Genomic DNA, 20416 nt, shown 5'->3' with positions numbered 1-20416 from the left:
ACAAGTTTTAGCACACAGAATCCAGCACACATTAAAAGGATCATAGCACCATGATCAAGTGGGGTTTACCCCAGATAAGCAAGGAGTCTTCAATATATGAAAATCAATCAATGTGATAAACCATATTAACAAATTGAAGGAGAAAAACCATATGATCATCTCAATAGTTACAGAAAAAGTTTTCGACAAATTCAAAACCAATTTATTATAAAAACACTCCAGAAAGTAGGCATAGAGGGAACTTTCCTCAACATAATAAAGGCCATATGTGACAAACAGGCAGCCAACATTTGTCTAAATGCTGAAAACCTGAAACCATTTCTTCGAAAATCAGGAACAAGACAAGGTTGTCCACTCACACCACTATTATTCAACATAGCTTTGGAAGTTTTAGTCACAGCAACCAGAGAAATAAAAGGAATAAAAGGAATCCAAACTGGAAAAGAAGAAGTAAAGCTGTCACTGTTTGCAGATGACATGATACTATACATAGAGAATCCTAAAGATGCTACCAGAAAACTACTAGAACTAATCAATGAATCTGGTAAAGTAGCAGGATAAAAAATTAATGCACAGAAATCTCCTGCATTCCTATACACTAATGATGAAAAATCTGAAGGATAAATTAAGGAAACATTCCCATTTGCCAATGTAACAAAAATAATAAAATACCTAGGAATAAACCTACCTAAGGAGACAAAAGACCTGTATGCAGAAAACTATAAGACACTGATGAAAGAAATTAAAGATTATCCAAACAGATGGAGAGATATGCCATGATCTTGGATTGGAAGACTCAACATTGTGAAAATGACTATACTACCCAAAGTAATCTACAGATTCAATGTGATCCTTATCAAACTACCAATGGCATTTTTCACAGAACTAGAATAAAAAATTTCACAATTTGTATGGAAACACTAAAGACCCCCAATATCCAAAGCAATCTTGAGAAAGAAAAACACAGCTGGAGGAATTAGGCTCCCAGACGTCAGACTATACTACAAACCTACAGTAATCGAGACAGTATGGTACTGGCATAAAAAAAGAAATATAGATCAATGGAACAGGGTAGTAAGCCCAGAGATAAAGCCACACACATATGGTCACTTTATTTTTGATAAAGGAGGCAAGAATATACAGTGGAGAAAAGACAGCTTCTTCAGTAAGTGGTGTTGGGAAAACTGGACAGGTACATGTAAAAGAATGAAATTAGAATACTCCCTAACACCAGACACAAAAGTAAACTCAAAATGGATTAAATACCTAAATGTAATGCAAGACACTGTAAAACTCTTAGAGGAAAACCTAGTCAGAACACTCTATGTCATATATCACAGCAAGATCTTTTTTGACTCACCTCCCAGAGAAATTGAATTAAAAACAAAAATAAATAAATGGAACCTAATGAAACTTAAAAGCTTTTACACAGCAAAGGAAACCATAAACAAGATGTGAAGACAACCCTCAGAATAGGGGGAAATATTTGCAACTGAAGCAACTGAAAAAGGATTAATCTCCAATATTTACAAGCAGCTCATGCAGCTCAATATCAAAAAACAAACAATCCAATCCAAAAATGGGCAGAAGACCTAAATAGACTTTTCTCCAAAGAAGATATACAGATTGGCAACGAACATATGAAAGGCTGCTGAACATCACTAATCATTGGAGAAATGCAAATCAAAACTACAATGAGGTATCTCTTCACACCAGTCAGAATGACCATCATCAAAAAATCTACAAACAATAAATTCTGGAGAGGGTCTGGAGAAAAGGGAATCCTTATGTACTGTTGGTGGGAATGTAAATTGATGCAGCCACTATGGAGAACAATATGAAGGTACCTTTAGAGACTAAAAATAGTACTACCATATGAGCCAGCAATCCCACTACTAGGCATATACCCTGAGAAAACCATATTTCAAAAAGTGCCATGTACCACAATGTTCACTGCAGCTCTATTTACATTAGCCAGGGCATGGAAGCAAACGAAGTGTCCACTGACAGATAAATGGATAAAGAAGATGTGGCACATATATACAATGGAATATTACTCAGCCATAAAAAGAAACGAAATTGAGTTATTTGTAGTGCAGTGGATGGACCTAGAGACTATCATACAGAGTGAAGTAAGTCAGAAAGAGAAAAACATATACCATATGCTAACACATATACATGGAATCTTTAAAAAAAATGGTTCTGAAAACCTATGGGCAGGACAGGAATAAAGATGCAGACGTATTGAATGGACTTGAGGACATGGGAAGGGGGAAGGGTAAGCTGGGATGAAGTGAGAGAGTGGCATGTACATATATACACTACCAAATGTAAAAGATAGCTAGTGGGAAGCTGCCACATAGCACAGGGAGATCACCTCAGTGCTTTGTGACCACCTAGAGGGGTGGGATAGGCAGGGTTGGAGTGAGACGCAAGAGGTAGGAGATATGGGGATATATGTATATGTATAGCTGATTCACTTTGTTATACAGCAAAAACTAGCACACAATTGTAAAGCAATTATACTCCAATAAACATGTTAAAAAAGAAAGTACCTTTTAACGTTTTTAAATGATATATTTATTGCACATTATATGGTATGAAACAACTTCAGCAATATGTGTTTTTTTGGACCTGAAATTATTAAACAGAATTACATCCAACAAAATGCAAAAGACCACATGAAAATGAAAGAAAAAATATCAAGTATTATCTTCCACTTTTCAGGGAATTTGTGTGGCAAAACAGACTTTCAGGTGTTACCTCAGGATAGGAAATTTAGTCCTGGCTGTGGCCTAAGACTCTGAAATTCCTTGTTATAGAGATAATGAATGAGGCTATTGCTCGATTAAGTAATTTAATAACTTTAATGGGAATGTGGAGATAGGATTGATTAGAAATGGACTGGGGGAAAGGAAAGGAGTTTCACCAAATTCTTTAAAAGTGAGAGAAATTTTTAAGACTTCATGAAATGAGAATTTTCTAAAATACCCAAAAAATGGAAGAATGACCTTTTTTGTATATCATGTTAAAATTATATTTTTAAATTTATCTCTGTTCCTATAAATATGCCATTTTAGATTTAACTCTACTGTCTCAGAGAATACAGATTACTAGTATACTATAATTTATGCCTTGTTAAATAAATGTAATTTAGCTTCTTGAGCAAAACTAAATTAATATAATCCCTTAAAGGTAAGAATCATCTGAACTATGAAGTCAGCTTCTTGACTTTATAAATTCTAAGACAGGTTAAGAAAATATTGACTCTACAATGTTTGTCAGAATTATTCCTTTAATATAGCATAGTAAAAAAAAAGAATAATGTATTCGAATACAGTTGTCCACTTGAGAAGTATACAAAATGATTTTTTTTTTTTTTTTGCCACACCACACGGCTTGTAGGATCTTAGTTTCCTGAAGAGGGATTGAACCCTGGTCTTGACAGTGAAAGTGTGGTGTCCTAATCACTAGACCACCAAGGAATTCCCCAAAATTCTATTATCATTTTGTCCCCTGGAATTCATAGGCTACCCACTTGACTCTAGAGAGGGTTATTTTTTTCAGCAGCCTATCACATTGCTCATGATCTCTGGGAAACATGCTGCCTTACAATGGGCAATTATGACTGTCATTTTTCTCCCCACGAGGATAACTCTGGAATAGCCAGGGAAGCCAAGAATTCAAGGAAAGAGTAGAATTCCATGAGCAACTTGATGATTTTATTACCTATTAGACCCCCAGGATTTAATTTTCAGCTCAGGAGAGTATTCTCAGGTTTTTTCATTGAATTGTCACCTGAAGATTTTGTTTCAGGAAACAGTTCACAAAAGCAAACTAAAAATTGAGTTTCTTTTTGGATCATCTGTAAAGCACATTTCTAAATGATGAAAAGCAGTTGTGGCTTTATGATGACATCTTCCCCAAACTCATAATCTCTGTAAGATATTTCATATATATAAGTAACAAAGTATTAGAGAAAATAATAGCATGTATTTTAAATTCTGATATTTTTTCATTAGGAAGCTTTTTGATAATTCATTATATTACCCATTTCTGTTGATTTATTAACATTTTTTCCCTCTCACTCTAAAAGTAGTCTATACTTAATAAATGTGTTTTGGAAATTCAGAAAGTCACTCACACAAATTCCTTGGCATTTTGGTCAATTTTTTTAGGTTCTTTCTCTTTCTTTCTGTATAAGCACACACACAGAGACATACATTTATATCTATATCTTGGTAAATACCTAATGACATAAATAAGAGCACATATTTTTCATTGACATAACATTGGTTTACAACACTATATAAGTTTTGTGTATACACATTATATTTTGACTTCTGTATACTCTATGGCATGCTCTCATTACCAAAATTTTAGCTTCCATCTGTCACCATAAATTTGATTCCCTTTACCCAGTACTCTCATAACCACTACTGTGTTCTCTGTATCTATGTGCTTTTTTGTTTGTTTTGTTTTGCTTTTATTGTTTGTTTTGTTTTGCTTCTTTGCTTCTTTATTTATTTTTATATTCCACAAATGAGTGAAATCATACACTATTTGTTTTTCTCTGTCTGACTTATTTTACTGATCATGATACCCTCAAGTTTCATCCATGTTGTTGCAAATGGCAATATTTCATCACGTTTTTTCATGGCGGGGTAGAGTTCCATTGCATATATATACTGCATCTTCTTTATCCATCCATCCATCAATGGGCACTTAGGTTGCTTCCATATCTTGACTACTGTAAATAATTCTGTGATGAACATAACTGCATATATCTTTGTGAATTAGTGTTTTCATATCCTTTGAGTAAATAACAAGTGGAATAGATGGATCTTATGGTAGTTTTATTCTTAATTTTTAAAGTAATTTTCATACTGCTTTTCATAGTGGTTGTACCAATTTACATTCCCACTAACAGTGTATGAGGATTCTCTTTTCTCCATATTCTAACACTTGTTATTTCTTGTCTTTTTTTTTTTATAATAGCCATTCTAATTGATATGTGGTTATATCTCATTGTGGCTTTGATTTTTTTAAATATATATGTCTGTTAACCATCTGTATGCCTTCTTTGGAAAAATGTCTATTCAGCTTTTCTGCCCTTATATGAATTGGGATTTTTTGTTGTTGTTGAGTTGAATGAGTTCTTTATATATTTTGGATATTAACCCTTTATCAAATATATAATTTGAAAATATTTTCTCCCATTTATTAGGCTGTCTTTTCTTTTTGTTCATGGTTTCTGTTGCTGTGCAGAAACGTTTTAGTTCAATGAAACCCCATTTGTTTATTTTTGCTTTTGCTTCCCTTTCCTGAGGAGACATATCCAGAAAGATACTGCTAAGACCAATGTCAGAGAGTACACTATTTCTGTTTTCTTCTAGGAGTTTATGCTTTCAGGTTGTACATTCAAGTCTTTAATCTATTTTTAGTTGATTTTTTGTATATGGTGTGAGATAGTGGTCTAGTGTCATTCTTTTGAATGTAGCTGTCTAGTTTTCCCAATACTATTGAAGAGACTATACTTTCTCCATTGTATGTTCTTTGCTCTTCTGTCATAAATTAATTGTCCATGTAAGTGTTGGTTTATTTCTGCACTCTCGTTTTTGTTTCATTAATCTACATGTCTCTTTTTCTGCTTGTAGCATGAAATTTTGATTACTGTAGCTTCGTAATATAGTTTGATATCAGGGACTGCAATATATCCAACTTTCTCAGGATTGTTTTGGCTATACAGTGTCTTTTGTGATTCCATATAAAGTTTAGGATGTTTGTTCTATATCTGTGAAAAATGTTGTGGGGGTTTCAATAGGGATGTAGATTGCTATTTGGACATTTTAGCAATGTTAATGCTTCCAATCCATGAGCACAAAATATCTTTCCATTTCTTTGTGTCTTCTTCAATTTCCTTCAACAATGTTCTATAGTTTTCTGAGTATAGGTCTTTTACTTCCTTGGTTAGATTTATTTCTAGGTATTTTATTCTTCTTTTTTATTGCAATTTAAAATGGGATTATTTTCTTAATTTCCCCTTCTGCTAGTTCATTGTTAGTGTGTAAAAACACAATGAATTTTTATATATTGATTTTGTACCCTGCAACTTTATTGCATTAGTTTATTATTTTTGATAGTTTTTGGTAGAGTCTTTACAATATTATATATATATATATATATATATATATATATATATATATATATATATATACAATCGTGTTAACTGCAAATAGTGACAGTTTTAATTTTCCAATTTGGATGCCTTTTATTCCTCTTTCTTGTCTAATTGCTCTTGCTAAGACTGTATTGAATAGGAATGTTGAGAGCGGCTTCCTTGTCTTGAATACCATAACATTTTTGTACTAAATGTACAATATTATGTCCTGTACTTTCCATTTAATATTATATCAACATACCTTCTACATTATTACATACAAAGAATGAAATATCTAATATTCCTCTGAGTAGGTACATTTTAGATTTCTTAGCATTCCACCAAAAAATTGGAAAGGTAGATTATTTTCAGTTTTTCATGATGTTCATAATGTTCTATTCCTAATGTTTCTTTACGGACTATTACTATGAGTGAAAATCTGTGTATCAATATCTGATATTAGATTTATGATCTTATGAGCAATACATGAGAATATCTTTTTTATTTCATTTTTTGCAGCATTTACTGTCTTAAAAATATTCCTTAATTTAAATGGTGAAAAAATACATTAATATCTTAAATTTGTAATTCTGGTAATACAAAAGGAAATTAATATTTTTCTATAATTTTAAGTCTATTTTATTTATCCTTTGGTGAATTTTGCATTTATTCCTGTTATCCATTTATATATTGGAATTTGAGTTTGTTTGTTTTTCTTTTTTACAATTCAAATGTTCTGTCTGTTCCTCTTTTTATAGATAATAATATTATCATTTAGTTCTTTGAAATAAACCTATAAAAAATTTTAGCAGCTAATTGTACCTTTTGCTTTTTTCATTTATTTCAGATATATTCTTACTTTGTTTTTGCTCATTACAGCACCATTTTAATCAAACATTGTAAAGAATTTCAGTTTTTTATGAGAGTGAAATATGTTTATCTCATCCTTCATAATATTCCTTTACTTCTAAACTTAGGAATCTTTCTCTTCTTCAAAGGTTTGATCACTATTCATATATATGTGTAGATATCACATATATTTATGGTTTGATTTTCATAGAATTTAACTTTTAAATCCATTTGAGATATATTTTAGCCTTTAGAGTAAAAAATATTTAAAAGTATTTTCCACTCAGTTTGACTAATTGTCTTAACAATAGAGGAGATTCATTTAAAGTTAACAGTTATATAGAGTGCGTGTGTGTAGTGTATTTTTTTTTTTAATAAATTGCTTTAGAGAGCAGCCTCTGATGAAGAATTGAATGGGTTCCATCTCTTCCCCATCACTCTCTAGTTTGGAAATAGTTGTTTTATACGCTCTTTTCTCAAATTTCTCATCTGTAAAAAAGGGGAGGATAATAATAGCTCCTCTGACAAATTGTTCTATAAAGGATTGAGTTAAAATTCATGTTTAACAATTACCCATGGCCAGACAGTTCTTATTATTTACTCTGCTTTGATGAAATGTTTTACTAGTTTTTATGGTCAGTGTAATTATAAGGATTTTTATAGTTGTATAATGTCTTTTCTAAGACATTATATTTGGTTAAAATAACTTTGAAAATATTTGTAAAATGTCTGAACTAAACCTTATCCAGCTAAATATTTTGATTGCATAGTACTAGCTACAAAACACATGCTCAAGGACGAGGGGAAGATGGCGGAAGAGTAAGACGCAGATATCACCTTCCTCCCCACAGATACACCAGAAATACATCTACACGTGGAACAACTCATACAGAACACCTATTGAACACTGGCAGAAGACCTCAGAACTCCCAAAAGGCAAGAAACTCCCCACGTACTTGGGTAGGGCAAAAGAAAAGAGAATATACAGAGACAAAAAGATAGAGACGGGACCTGCACCAGTGGGAAGGAGCTGTGAAGGAGGAAAGGTTTCCACACACTAGGAAGCCCCTTCATGGGCAGAGACTGTGGGTGGCAGAGGGGGAAAGCTTTGGAGCCACAGAGGAGAGCACAGCAACAGGGGTGCAGAGGACAAAGCGGAGAGATTCCCGCACAGAGGATCGGTGCCGACTGGCACTCACCAGCCCAAGAGGCTTGTCTGCTCACCTGCCAGGGTGGGCAGGGCTGGAAGCTGAGGCTTGGGCTTCGGTCAGAGTGCAGGGAGAGGACTGGGGTTGGCAGCATGAACACAGCCTGCAGGGAGGTTGTGCACCACGGCTAGCCAGGAGGGAGTCCAGGGAAAAGTCTGGACCTGCCCAAGAGGCAAGAGACTTTTTCTTCCCTCTTTGTTTCCTGGTGTGCAATGAGAGGGGATTAAGAACGCTGCTTAAATGATCTCCAGAGATGAGCGTGAGCTGCGGCTAAAAACGTGGAGCCCAGAGACGGGCATGAGACACTAAGGCTGCTGCTGCTGCCACCAAGAAGCCTGTGTGGGAGCACAGGTCACTATCCACGCCCCTCTTCCAGGGATCCAGGGCAGCCCACCAATGCCAGGGTCCCGGGATCCAGGGACAACTTCCCCAGGAGAACTCATGGCCCACCTCAGGCTGGTGCAACGTCACGCCGCCTCTGCTGCTGCAGGCTCGCCCTGCACCCTGTGCCCCTCCCTCCCGCTGGCTTGAGTGAGGCAGAGTACCCGAGGCAGGTGCTCCTTTAACCCTGTCCTGTCTGAGCAATGAAGAGACGCCCTCTGGTGACCTACACGCAGAGGCGGGGCCAAATGCCTCTGGGAGCTGTGAGAACAAATAAGAGAAAAGGAAATCTCTCCCAGCAGCCTCAGAAGCAGCGGATTAAAGCTCCACAATCAACTTGATGTACCCTGCATCTATGGAATACATGTATAGACAAAGAATCATCCCAAATTGAGGAAGCGGACTTTGAGAGCAAGATTTATGATTTTTTCCCCTTTTCCTCTTTTTGTGAATGTGTATGTGTATGCTTCTGTGTGAGATTTTGTCTGTATAGCTGTGATCCCACTAATTGTCCTAGCATTCTATCCGTCCTTTTTTTAAAATTTTATTTTCTTTATAATTATATTTTAATTTAATAATTTTATTTTATTTTACTTTATCTTCTTTCTTTCTTTCTTTCTTTCCTTCCTTCCCACCTTTAGACAATGAACTATCCCAAATTGAGGAGGTGGATTTTTTTTTTTTAACATCTTTATTGGGGTATAATTGCTTTACAACGGTGTGTTAGTTTCTGCTTTATAACAAAGTGAATCAGGTATACATATACATATGTTCCCATATGTCTTCCCTCTTGCATCTCCCTCCCTCCCACTCTCCCTATCCCACCCCTCCAGGCTGTCACAAGGCACCGAGCTAATATCCCTGTGCTATGCAGCTGCTTCCCACTAGCTATCTACCTTATTACGTTTGTTAGTGTGTATATGTCCATGACTCTCTCTTGCCCTGTCAAAGCTCACCCTTCCCCCTACCCATAACCTCAAGTCCGTTCTCCAGTAGCTCTGCGTCTTTATTCCTGTCTTACCCCTAGGTTCTTCATGACATTTTTTTCCCTTAAATTCCATATATATGTGTTAGCATATGGTATTTGTCTTTTTCTTTCTGACTTACTTCACTCTGTATGACAGACTCTAGGTCTATACAACTAATTACAAATAGCTCAATTTCGTTTCTTTTTAAGGCTGAGTAATATTCTATTGTATATATGTGCCACATCTTCTTTATCCAGTCATCCAATGATGGGCACTTAGGTTGTTTCCATCTCCGGGCTATTGTAAATAGAGCTGCAATGAATATTTTGGTACATGACTCTTTTTGAATTATGGTTTTCTCAGGGTATATGCCCAGTAGTGGGATTGCAGGGTCATATGGTAATTCTATTTGTAGTTTTTTAAGGAACCTTCATACTATTCTCCATAGTGGCTGAACTAATTCACATTCCCACCAGTAGTGCAAGAGGGTTCCCTTTTCTCCACAGCCTCTCCAGCATTCATTGTTTCTAGATTTTTTGATGATGGCCATTCTGACTGGTGTGAGATGATATCTCATTGTACTTTTGATTTGCAGTTCTCTAATGATTAATGATGTTGAGCATTCTTTCACGTGTTTGTTGGTATTCTGTATATCTTCTTTGGAGAAATGTCTATTTAGGTCTTCTGTCCATTTGTGGATTGGGTTGTTTGTTTTTTTGTTATTGAGCTGCATGAGCTGCTTGTAAATTTTGGAGATTAATCCTTTGTCAGTTGCTTCATTTGCAAATATTTTCTCCCATTATGAGGGCTGTCTTTTGGTCTTGTTTATGGTTTCCTTTGCTGTGCAAAAGATTTGAAGTTTCATTAGGTCCCATTTGTTTATTTTTGTTTTTATTTCCATTACTCTAGGGGGTGGGTCAGAAAGGATCTTGCTGTGATTTATGTCATAGAGTGTTCTGCCTATGTTTTCCTCTAAGAGTTTGATAGTTTCTGCCCTTACATTTAGGTATTTAATCCATTTTGAGCTTATTTTTGTGTATGGTGTTAAGGAGTGATCTAATCTCATACTTTTCCATGTACCTGTCCAGTTTTCCCAACACCATTTATTGAAGAGGCTGTCCTTTCTCCACTGTACATTCCTGCCACCTTTATCAAAGATAAGGTGTCCATATGTGCGTGGGTTTATCTCTGGGCTTTCTATCCTGTTCCATTGATCTATCTTTCTGTTTTTGTGCCAGTACCATACTGTCTTGACTACTGTAGCTTTGTAGTATAGTCTGAAGTCAGGGAGCCTGATTCCTCCACCTCCTTTTTTCGTTCTCAAGATTGCTTTGGCTATTCGGGGTCTTTTGTGTTTCCATACAAATTGCGAAATTTTTTGTTCTAGTTCTGTGAAAAATGCCAGTGGTAGTTTGATAGGGATTGCATTGAATCTGTAGATTGCTTTGGGTAGTAGAGTCATTTTCACAATGTTAATTCTTCCCATCAAAGAACATGGTATATCTCTCCATCTATTTGTGTCATCTTTAATTTCTTTCATCAGTGTCTTATAATTTTCTGCATACAGGTCTTTTGTCTGCTTAGGTAGGTTTATTCTTAGATATTTTATTCTTTTTGTTGCAATGGTAAATGGGAGTGTTTTCTTGATTTCACTTTCAGATTTTTCATCATTAGTATATAGGAATGCCAGAGATTTCTGTGCATTAATTTTGTATCCTGCTACTTTACCAAATTCATTGATTAGCTCTAGTACTTTTCTGGTAGCATCTTTAGGATTCTCTATGTATAGTATCATGTCATCTGCCAACAGTGACAGCTTTACTTCTTCATTTCCGATTTGGATTCCTTTTATTTCCTTTTCTTCTCTGATTGCTGTGGCTACAACTTCCAAAACCATGTTGAATAAGAGTGGTGAGAGTGGGCAACCTTGTCTTGTTCCTGATCTTAGTGGAAATGCTTTCACTTTTTCACCATTGAGGATGATGTTTGCTGTGGGCTTGTCATATATGGCCTTTTTTATGTTGAGGAAAGTTCCCTCTATGCCTACTTTCTGCAGCGTTTTCATCATAAATGGGTGTTGAATTTTGTCAAAAGCTTTCTCTGCATCTATTGAGATGATCATATGGTTTTTCTCCTTCAATTTGTTAATATGGTTTATCACATTGATAGATTTGAATATATTGAAGAATCCTTGCATTTCTGGAGTAAACCCCACTTGATCATGTTGTATGATCCTTTTAATGTGCTGTTGGATTCTGTTTGCTAGTATTTTGTTGAGAATTTTTGGATCTATGTTCATCAGTGATATTGGCCTGTAGTTTTCTTTCTTTGTGACATCCTTGTCTGGTTTTGGTATCAAGGTGATGGTGACCTCGTAGAAGAAATTTGGGAGTGTTCCCCCCTTTGCTATATTTTGGAAGAGTTTGAGAAGGACAGGTGTTAGCTCTTCTCTAAACGTTTGATAGAATTCACCTGTGAAGCCATCTGGTCCTGAGATTTTGTTTGTTGGAAGATTTTTAATCACAGTTTCAATTTCAGTGCTTGTGATTGGCCTGTTCATATTTTCTATTTCTTCCTGATTCAGTCTTGGCAGGTTGTGCATTTCTAAGAATTTGTCCATTTCTTCCAGATTGTACATTTTATTGGCATAGAGTTGCTTGTAGTAATCTCTCATGATTTTTTTCTTTACTTCTGCAGTGTCAGTTGTTACCTCTCCTTTTTCATTTCTAATTCTATTGATTTGAGTCTTCTCCCTTTATTTCTTAATGAGTCTGGCTAGTGGTTTATCTATTTTGTTTATCTTCTCAAAGAACCAGCTTTTAGTTTTATTGATCTTTGCTATTGTTTCCTTCATTTCTTTTTCATTTATTTCTGACCTGATTTTTATGATTTCTTTCCTTCTGCTAGCTTTGAGGTTTTTTTGTTCTTCTTTCTATAATTGCTTGAGGTGCAAGGTTAGGTTGTTTATTCGAGATGTTTCCTGCTTCTTAAGGTGGGCTTGTATTGCTATAAACTTCCCTCTTAGAACTGCTTTTGCTGCATCCCATAGGTTTTGGGTCGTTGTGTCTCCACTGTCATTTCTTTCTAGGTATTTTTTTATTTCCTCTTTGATTTCTTCAGTGATCACTTCATTATTAAGTAGTGTATTGTTTAGCCTCCATGTGTTTGTATTTTTTACAGATCTTTTCCTGTAATTGATATCTAGTCTCATGGCATTGTGGTCAGAAAAGACACTTGATACAATTTCAATTTTCTTAAATTTACCAAGGCTTGAGTTGTGACCCAAGATATGATCTATCCTGGAGAATGTTCCATGTGCACTTGAGAACAATATGATTTCTGTTGTTTTTGGATAGAATGTCCTATAAATATCAATTAAGTCCATCTTGTTTAATGTATCATTTAAAGCTTGTGTTTCCTTATTTATTTTCATTTTGGATGATGTGTCCATGGGTGAAAGTGGGGTGTTAAAGTCCCCTACTATGAATGTGTTACTGTCAATCTCCCCTTTTATGGTTGTTAGTATTTGCCTTATGTATTGAGGTGCTCCTATGTTGGGTGCATAAATATTTACAATTGTTATATCTTCTTCTTGGATCGATCCCTTGATCATTATGTAGTGTCCTTCTTTGTCTCTTTTAATAGTCCTTATTTTAAAGTCTATTTTGTCTGATATGAGAATTGCTACTCCAGCTTTCTTTTGGTTTCCATTTGCATGGAATATCTTTTTCCATCCCCTTACTTTCCGTCTGTATGTGTCTCTAGGTCTGAAGTGGATCTCTTGTAGACAGCATATATAAGGGTCTTGTTTTTGTATCCATTCAGCCAATCTGTGTCTTTTGGTGGGAGCATTTAGTCCATTTACATTTAAGGTAATTATCGATATGTATGTTCCTATTCCCATTTTCTAAATTGTTTTGGGTTCGTTATTATAGGTCTTATCCTTCTCTTGTGTTTCTTGTCTAGAGAAGTTTCTTTAGCATTTGTTGTAAAGCTGGTTTGGTGGTTCTGAACTCTCTCAGCTTTTGCTTGTCTGTAAAGGTTTTAATTTCTCCATCAGATCTGGATGAGATCCTTGCTGGGTAGAGTAGTCTTGGTTGCAGGTTTTTCTCCTTCATCACTTTCAGTATGTCCTGCCACTCCCTTCTGGCTTGTAGGGTTTCTGCTGAGAGATCAGCTGTTAACCTTATGGGGATTTCCTTGTGTGTTATTTGTTGTTTTTCCCTTGCTGCTTTTAATATGCTTTCTTTGTATTTAATTTTTGACAGTTTGATTAATATGTGTCTTGGCGTATTTCCCCTTGGATTTATCTTGTATGGGACTCTCTGTGCTTCCTGGACTTGATTAACTATTTCCTTTCCCATATTAGGGAAGTTTTCAACTATAATCTTTTCAAATATTTTCTCAGTCCCTTTCTTTTTCTCTTCTTCTTCTGGAACCCCTATAATTCGAATGTTGGTGCATTTAATGTTGTCCCAGAGGTCTCTGAGACTGTCCTCAGTTCTTTTCATTCTTTTTTTCTTTATTCTCCTCTGCAGTAGTTACTTCCACTATTTTATATTCTAGGTCACTTATCTGTTCTTCTGCCTCAGTTATTCTGCTATTGATCCCATCTAGAGTACTTTTAATTTCATTTATTGCATTGTTCATCGTTGCTTGTTTCATCTTTATTTCTTCTAGGTCCTTGTTAACTGTTTCTTGTATTTTGTCCATTCTATTTCCAAGATTTTGGATCATCCTTACTATCATTATTCTGAATTCTTTTTCAGGTAGACTGCCTATTTCCTCTTCATTCGTTAGGTCTGGTGCATTTTTATCTTGTTCCTTCATCTGCTGTGTGTTTTTCTGTCTTCTCATTTTTCTTATCTTACTGTGTGTGGGGTCTCCTTTTTGCAGGCTGCAGATTCGTAGTTCCCATTGTTTTTGATGTCTGTCTCCAGTGGCTAAGTTGTTTCAGTGGGTTGTGTAGGCTTCCTGGTGGAGGGGACTAGTGCCTGTGTTGTGGTGGATGAGGCTGGATGTTGTCTCTCTAGTGGGCAGGTTCACGTCTGGTGGTGTGTTTTGGGGTGTCTGTGGCCTTACTATGATTTTTGGCCGCCTTTTTGCTAATGGGTGTGGTTGTGTTCCTGTCTTGCTAGTTGTTTGTCATAGGTTGTCCAGCACTGTGGCTTGCTGGTCGTTGAGTGAAGCTGGGTGCTGGTGTTAACATGGAGGTCTCTGGGAGATTTCCGCCATTTAATACTATGTGGAACTGGGAGGTGTCTTGTTGACCAGTGACCTGAAGTTGGCTCTCCTACCTCAGAGGCAGAGCCCTGACTCCTGGCTGGAGCACCAAGAGCCTTTCATCCACATGGCTCAGAATAAAAGGGAGAAAAATTAGAGAGAATTAGTAGAAGTATGAGGACAGAAAGAAGGAAAGGAGGTAAGGAAGGAAGAAAGAAAGAAGCAAAGAAGGAAAGAAAGGAGGGAGAGAGGGAGGACGGAAGGAAGGAAGGAGGGAAAGAAGGAAAAAAGACAGAAAGAAAGAAGATACAGTAAAAATAAAATAAAGTATAATATAGTTATTGAATTAAAAAATATTTAGAGGAAAAAAACAATAGGGACGGATAGAACCTTAGGACAAATGTTGGAAGCAAAGCTATACAGAGAAAATCTTACACAGAAGCATACACATACACCCTCAAAAAAAGAGGTAAAGGGGGATAAATCTTACTCTCAGAGACCACCTCCTCAATTTGGGGTGATTCGTTGTCTAAAGGAGGGAAGGAGGAAAGGAAAGAAAGAAAGAAAGAAGGAAGGTAAAGTATAATAAAGTTATTACAATTAAAACTAGTTATTAAGAAAAAATGTTTTTAAAAATCCATGGACGGATAGAGCCCTAGGACAAATGGTGGAAGCAAGACTATACAGATAAGATCTCACACAGAAGCATACACGTACACATTCACAAAAAGAGGAAGAGGGAAAAAAATCATAGATCTCGCTCCTAAAGTCCACCTCTTTAATTTGGGATCATTCCTTGTCTATTCAGGTATTCCACAGATGCAGGGTATATCAAGTTGATTGTGGAGCTTTAATCTGCTGCTTCTGAGGCTGCTGGGAGAGATTTCCCTTTCTCTTCTTTGTTCTCACAGCTCACAGGAGCTCAGCTTTGGATTTGGCCCTGCCTCTGCGTGTAGGTTGCTGGAGGGCGTCTGTTTTTTGCTCAGACAGGACGGGGTTAAAGGAGCCGCTGATTCGGTGGCTGCGGCTCACTCACGCCGGGGGTGGGGGGAGAGGGAGGGGCACTGTGTGCGGGGCGGGCCTGCGGCGGCAGAGGCCGGTGTGACGTTGCTCCAGCCTGAGGCCCGCTGTGATTTCTCCTGGGGAAGTTGTCCCTGGATCCCGGGAACCTGTCAATGGCAGGCTGCACAGGCTCCACGAAAGAGGGGTGTGAGAAGTGACCTGTGCTCCCACACAGGCCCCTTGGTGGCGGCAGCAGCAGCCTTAGCGTCTCCCGCCCGTCCCTGGGGTCTGCGCTTTTAGCCGCGGCTCCCGCCCGTCTCTGGGTTTCGCGCTTTTAGCCACGGCTCGCGCCTGTCTCTGGGGTTCGTGCTTTTAGCCGTGGCTCGCGCCCATCTCTGGAGTTCCTCTAAGCAGCGCTCTTAAACCCCTCTCCTTGCACACCAGGAAACAAAGAGGGAAGAAAAAGTCTCTTGCCTCTTTGGCAGGTGCAGACTTTTCCCCAAACTCCCTCCTGGCTAGCCATGGTGCACTAATCCCTTCAGGCTATGTTCAAGATGCCAGCCCCAGTCCTCTCCCTGCACTCCATGGGAAACCAAAACCCGAGCCTCAGCTCGCAGCCCCACCCGCCCCGGCGGGTGAGCAGACAAGCCTCTAGGGCTGGTGAGTGCCGGTTGGCCCCGAAGAGGAGGTGGATTTTGAGAGCAAGATTTAAGATTCTTTCCCCTTTTCTTCTTTTGGTAAGTGTGTATGTGTATGCTTCTGTGTGAGATTTTGTCTGTATAGCTTTGCATCCACCATTTGCCCTAGGAATCTATCCTTCCATTTTGGGGTTTTTTTTTTCTCTTTAAAAATTTTTTTTTAATAATTATTTTTTATTCTAATTATTTTATTTTATCTTCTTTCTTTGTTTCTTTACTTCCTTCCTTCTCTCCTTCCTTACTTCCTCCCACCCTCCCTCTTTCCTTTCTTTCTTTTGTCCTTTCTTTCTTTTTCTTTCTTTCTTTCTTTCTTTCTTTCTTTCTTTCTTTCTTTCTTTCTTTCATTCTTTCTTAATTTTCTCTCTTTTATTCTGAGCCATGTGGATGAAAGGCTCTTGGTGCTGCAGCCAGGAGTCAGTGCTGTGCCTCTGAGGTGGGGGAATCAACATCAGGACGCTGGTCCACAAGAGAGCTCCCAGTTCTATGTAATATCAAATGCCGAAAATCTCCCAGAGATCTCTATCTCAACACCAGGACCCAGCTTCACTCAATGACCAGCAAGATACAGTGCTGGACACCCTATGCCAAACAACTAGCAAGACAGGAACACACCTCTACCCATTATCAGAGAGGCTGCCTAAAATCATAATAAGTCCACAGACACCTCAAAATACACCACAAGACTTGGACCTGCCCACCAGAAGGTCAAGATGCAGACTCATCCACGAGAACACAGTCACAAGTGCCCTCCACCAAGAAGCTTACACAACCCACTGAACCAATTTTAGCCAATGGGGACAGACACTAAAAACAATGGGAACGAACAACCTGCAGCCTGCAAAAAAGAGACACCAAACACAGTAAGATAAGCAAAATGAGAAGACAAAAAAGCACACAGCAGATGAAGGAGCAAGATAAAACCCCACCAGACCTAACAAATGAAGAGGAAATAGGAAGTTTACCAGAAAAATAATTCACAATAATGATAGTAAAGATTGTCCAAAATTTTGGAAAGAGAATAGAGAAAATGCAAGAGACATTTAACAAGGACTTAGAAGAACTAAAGATTAAAAAAAAAAAAAAAAACCAATGAACAACACAATAAGTGAAATTAAAAATACTCTAGATCAGATCAATAGCAGATTAACTGAGGCAGAAGAACGGATAAGTGACATGGAAGATAAAATAATGTAAATAACTACTACAGAGCAGAATAAAGAAAACAGAATGAAAAGAACTGAGGACAGGCTCAGAGACCTCTGGGACAACATTAAATGCACCAACATTCGAATTATAGGCGTTCAGATGAAGAAGAGAAAAAGAAAGGGGCTGAGAAAATATTTGAAGAGATTATAGTTGAAAACTTCCCTAATATGTGAAATGAAATAGTTAATCAAGTCCAGGAAGCACAGAGGGTCCCATACAGGATAAATCCAAGGAGAAATATTCTAAGACACATATTATTCAAACTGTCAAAAATTAAAAACAAAGAAAACATATTAAAAACAACAAGGGAAAAACAACAAAAAACACACAAGGGAATCCCCATAAATTTAACAGCTGGACTTTCAGCAGAAACACTGCAAGCCAGAAGGGACTGGCAGCACATATTTAAAGCGATGAAGGAGAAAAACTTGCAAACAAGATTACTTTACCCAGCAAGGACCTCGTTCATATTTGATGGAGAAATTAAAAGCTTTACAGACAAGCAAGAGCTGAGAGAGTTCAGCACCACCAAACCAGCTTTACAACAAATGCTAAAGGAACTTCTCTAGGCAAGAAACACAAGAGAAGGAAAAGACCTACAATAATGAACCCAAAACAATTAAGAAAATGGGAATAGGAAGATACATATTGATAATTAGCTTAAATGTAAATGGACTAAATGCTCCCACCAAAAGACACAGATTGGCTGAATGGATACAAAAACAAGACCCATATACATGCTGTCTACAAGAGACCCATGTTAGAGCTAGAGACACATACAGACAGAAAGTAAGGGGATGGAAAAAGATATTCCATGCAAATGGAAACCAAAAGAAAGATGGAGTAGCAATTCTCATATCAGACAAAATAGACTGTAAAATAAAGACTATTAGAAGAGACAAAGAAGGGCACTACATATAGATCAAGGGATTGATCCAAGAAGAAGATATAAAAATTGTAAATATTTATGCACCCAATGTAGGAGCATCTCAATACATAAGGAAATTACTAACAGATATTAAAGAGGAAATTGACAGTAACACGTTCATAGTAGGGGATTTTAACACCCCACTTTCACCAATGGACACATCATCGAAAATGAAAATAAATAAGGAAACACAAGCTTTAAATGATACATTAAACAAGATGGACTTAACTGATATTTATAGGACATTCCATTCAAAAACAACAGAATACACATTTTCTCAAGTGCACATGGAACATTCTTCAGGATAGATCATATCTTGGGTCACAAATCAAGCCTTGGTAAATTTAAGAAAACTGAAATTGTATCAAGTATCTTTTTCGACCACAACACTATGAGATTAGACATGAATGACAGGAAAAGATCTGTAAAAAAATACAAACACATGGAAGGAAAACAATACACTACTTAATAATGAAGATATCACTGAAGAAACCAAAGAGGAAATAAAAAAATACCTAGAAACAAATGACAATGGAGACACGCTGATGCAAAACCTATGGGGTGCAGCAAAAGCAGTTCTAAGGGGGAAGTTTATAGCAATACAATCCTACCTTAAGAAACAGGAAACATCTTGAATAAACAACCTAACCTTGCACCTAAAGCATTTAGAGAAAGAAGAACAAAAAACCCCAAAGTTAGCAGAAGGAAAGAAATTATAAAAATCAGATTAGTAATAAATGAAAAAGAAATGAAGGAAATGATAGCAAAGATCAATAAAACTAAAAGCTAGTTCTTTGAGAAGTTAAACAAAATTGGTATACCATTAGCCAAACTCATCAAGAAAAAAAGGGAGAAGACTCAGATCAATACAATTAGAAATGAAAAAGAAGAAGTAACAACTGACACTGCAGAAATACAAAAGATTATGAGCGATTACTATAAGCAAATCTATGGCAATAAAATGGACAACCTGGAAGAAATGGACAAATTCTCAGAAATGCACAACGTGCAAAGACTGAATCAGGAAGAAATAGAAAATATGAACAGACCAATCACAAACATTGAAATTGAAACTGTGATTAAAAATCTTCCAACAAACCAAAACCCAGGACCAGGTGGCGTCACAGGCGAATTCTATCAGACATTTGGAGAAGAGCTAACACCTATCCTTCTCAAACTCTTCCAAAATATAGCAGAAGGAGGAACACTCCCAAACTCATTCCACGAGGCCACCATCACCTTGATACCAAAACCAGACAAGGATGTCACAAAGAAAGCAAACTACAGGCCAGTATCACTGATGAACATAGATGCGAAATTCCTCAACAAAATACTAGCAAGCAGAATCCAACAGTACATTAAATGGATCATACACCATGATCAACTGGGGTTTATTCCAGGAATGCAAGGTTTCTTAAATATACGCAAATCAATCAACGTGATAAACCATATTAATATATTGAAGGAGAAAAACCATATGATCATCTCAATAGATGCAGAGAAAGCTTTTGACAAAATTCAACACCCATTTATGATAAAAACCCTGCAGAAAATAGGCATAGAGGGAACTTTCCTCAACATAATAAAGTCCATATATGACAAGCCCACAGCCAACATCATCCTCAATGTTGAAAAATGGAAAACATTTCCAATAAAATCATGAACAAGACAAGGTTGCTCACTCTCACAACTCTTATTCAACATAGTTTTGGAAGTTGTAGCCACAGCAATCAGAGAAGAAAAGGGAATAAAAGGAATCCAAAAGGAAGAAGTAAAGCTGTCACTGTTTGCAG

The sequence above is a fragment of the Phocoena sinus genome, chromosome 8, assembly GCF_008692025.1.
Source record: "Phocoena sinus isolate mPhoSin1 chromosome 8, mPhoSin1.pri, whole genome shotgun sequence".
Lineage (NCBI taxonomy): Eukaryota > Metazoa > Chordata > Mammalia > Artiodactyla > Phocoenidae > Phocoena > Phocoena sinus.
The sequence above is the reverse complement of the archived record's forward strand: the minus strand, read 5'-3'. Positions refer to the sequence as shown.